Source organism: Daphnia magna, linkage group LG4, assembly GCF_020631705.1.
Source record: "Daphnia magna isolate NIES linkage group LG4, ASM2063170v1.1, whole genome shotgun sequence".
Taxonomy (NCBI): Eukaryota; Metazoa; Arthropoda; class Branchiopoda; order Diplostraca; family Daphniidae; genus Daphnia; species Daphnia magna.
In genome coordinates this window covers 8,188,252-8,191,728 of record NC_059185.1, presented here as the reverse complement: position 1 = coordinate 8,191,728, position 3,477 = coordinate 8,188,252, and positions in this window count along the sequence as shown.

Below are 3,477 nucleotides of genomic sequence, written 5' to 3'. Positions count from 1 at the left end.
TCCTTCAACTAAAGGCAAAGGGTGCAATGGTGCTTTACTTCCACCTACCGCTTTTCTTTTATTGCACATCAAACAACTTTTAACGTATTCTATTACGGAGGTACGCATGTATGGCCATGTGTACTGTCTTTGAAGTCTAGCCAACGTTTTTCCTACTCCTAAATGTCCTGCCAATATGTGATCGTGATTTTCCTTTAAAACTTGTGGCACCAGTCTTACTGGCGTTACAATTCTTCTTCTGGTATCTACTAATAGTCCTTTGTCGTTTATTTTAAATTTATTTTTAACGCCCTTACTTGGATTGGCCTTTGCCATTTCTTTTAATATTGTTCTGCAATACTCATCTTTGTGTTGGAGTTCTATCCATTTTTCCGTGTCCTTGGACTGATTACTTTCTGTTTCGAAAATCACTTGTTTTGTTCTAGTTTCGTTTTTTACTTCTGGTATCTCTTTTGTACCTGTTGACCTTGTTTCTACTTTCGCTAGCGGCACTATTGGCGTGCGACTAAGTGTGTCAGCATTTTGGTTCGACGTTTCCTCGTCCGTCTCGTTTTGACTTTCCTGGTCGGTACCCAATAATGATATCAAATTCTTGGATCTTAAGAGCCCATCGAGCTAATCTTCCTGCTGGTTCTGTCTTACTCATTAGCCATTCTAAAGGTCTATGATCTGTAAATACGGTAAACTTACGCCCGTATAGGTACGTCCTAAACACGTCGATGGCGTGGATTATTGCGTATGCCTCTTTCTTTGTGGTTGACCACTTGGCCTCGCGCTCGTTCAGATGTTTAGAGGTATAGGCTATGACGACTTCTACGCCGTCTGATTTACGAAGGTCCTGTCCGTCGGACTCCGCTAAATCCGCTGATTGAAGTGGAGGTTGTATTTGAGCTAAGACTGCTCCTATTCCATATCCTGAAGCATCCGTGTAAATGATAAGTTCTCGAGAAAAATCCGGATAACCTAGAACAGGTCTAGTGATGAGACAGTTCTTAATACATTCAAAGGCGTCCCTTTGTTCCTCCCCCATTTCCATTCCGCTGATTTTCTAGTGAGCGCAGTTAGTGGATGGGCTTTATCAGCAAAAGCCCGAATGAATTTTCTGTAGTAGCTGGCTGGACCTAAAAATGAGCTCAATTCTTTTACGTTTTTGGGAGCTGGATATTTAATAATCGCGTCTAATTTCTTTGTACTTGGTGTTATTTCTTTCCCGGATACGATGTAACCTAAATAATCTAATTCTTCTTCAAAAAATTCGCAATTCTTCCTTTTCAACTTTAAACCCGCTTGTTTAAGGAGTCTAAAAACTGCTTCCAAGTGTGTCACATGATCAGTAATTGAATTACTGAACACTATGATGTCATCTAGGTAAACCAATGCGAATTTGTACAATACCGTTTTCAAGATGTTATTCTTTGCTCTTTGAAAAGTGCTGGGTGCATTTGTTAAACCAAATGGCATTCGATTAAATTCGTATTGGCCAAATTCACAAATGAAAGCTGTTTTGTGTTTATCACTTTCTTCTATTTCTACCTGCCAGTAGCCGCTCAGTAAGTCCAATGTTGAAAAATAAACAGATCCGCACAATGCGTCAATTGTGTCATCTATCCTAGTTAGAGGGTACTTATCCTTAACAGTAATTTTGTTCAAAGCTCTGTAGCCAATGCACATTCGCATCTCTCCATCTTTTTTAGGTACCATTACTATGGCTGCAGCAAAAGGACTGTGGCTTTCTCTTATTATTTTGTTACTTAGCATTGCCTCTATTTTAGTCTTAACAACAAGTTTTAGGGATTCGGGTGTTCTTCGTAGTCTTTGATTAATGGGAGCGTTATGGCCTATGTTGATGTGATGTTTCACTTGTGTAGCTAGACCCAAGTCGGATTCTTGGTCTGCGAAAAGATCTTCGTGTTTCTTTAGTAAAATTTCAATTTTAGTTTGTATGTCGTCTGATACATTGAGTGCTTGTTCTTCTTTTTCAGCAATCTTAGCTATCCGCTTGGTTTTATTTTTAAAATCTAATTGAGTGAAGGATTCTAAATTGCAATAATCTTGTTTTGTAAGATCTTCGTCTTCTCTATCAATTGGGATTAGTGGTATATGGATGCCTGCTTTGCTAAATGTTACGCTTTAAATGGGCATGGTATTACTTCCAAAATTATGTTCTACTCCAAAGTGATCATAACATATTTGACGATTTCTAGTGTTAATCTTCACATTATTGTTTGATAAGAAATCTAATCCTAAGATACATTGTTCATTTAAGTTGTTCATAACATAAAAGTGATGGTTAATAATATGGTTATCATTGATAATAACTGAAAATTCAAATTTTCCTATCGATTTAAGTTCTTGTCCCGACACCGTTCTAAAAATAGGAGGATTCGCATTTTCTACTTGTTTTAAGTTCTCATTACACTCTAGAGTATCCAATATTTTACTGGATACTAAACTAGCGGCGGCGCCAGTGTCCACTAAAGCTAGGATTTCCTTATTAAAAATTCTAACGGGAATACGTATCAGTTTTGGAATTTCTACTTCTACATCTGATCCTAAATTGTATGTTAAATGGGAGTTACGGATTGGTTTTATGGTGTTTATCGGGGACCTTGGTTGTTGGTACGTGCCATATCTGTCCAACATTCTCTTGCAATATTTCCTCTTCGGTTACACTTTTAGCAGGTTATTTCTCGATTTTCAGTGGTTCGAGGGTTGTTGCTAGTGTGCTGTTGTTGCTGTGTATGTTGGTTGTTGTTATAACGTGCTTGTTGTCTGTAGTTGTTTGGTCCGTTGTAGTTTCCTTGTCGGTTGCGGTAGTCGTTCCGATATGGGGAGACGTTGGTGAGATGGAAATCTGGTTTGCCTGTATCCTGAAGGATTATAATTTCTTCGTCCTGACGAATTTTAATCTCTGCGGTAGGGGCTGTTGTCTCTGTTTCTACTTAGACTTCTTTCTCGACTTGATTCTCGGCTGTTATGACTGTCGGCAAATCGCACTCGTGAATCACGCGATCTTGAGTAACGTTCACTTGGACGTGGTCTTCTGTTTTCGTTTTGGTCAGTAGCAGCTATGGCAACGTCGTTTTCCTGTGGGGATCCACGTTTCGTATTAGTACATTTCAATTCTGACAGAGCTTTTGATAATTTTTGCTCAAGTAGTTGGATTTTATCGTCTTGTTGTTTTTCGTGATGCGTTATCCCTGCTATGACAGCTGACATCTCCTTGTCGTCTGTAGCTTCTTTTGTGTGTAGAATTTTTTCAGAAATGAAAAGTTGTTTACATAATGCGTCAAAGTCTTCTGTGTTTTCTGGCATTCGTAGATAAAGTTCTGTTTTATACTTTGGTAGTAGTCCTTGTAGTAGGATTTTGCTTTTTCTGTGATCCCTCATCTTTTTCACTTTGTTTAGTAATTGTTCTTCAATAATAGTTTGGTTATGGTCAGCCCTTTCTTCTTTACCAGCGATGGTATCGTAAAG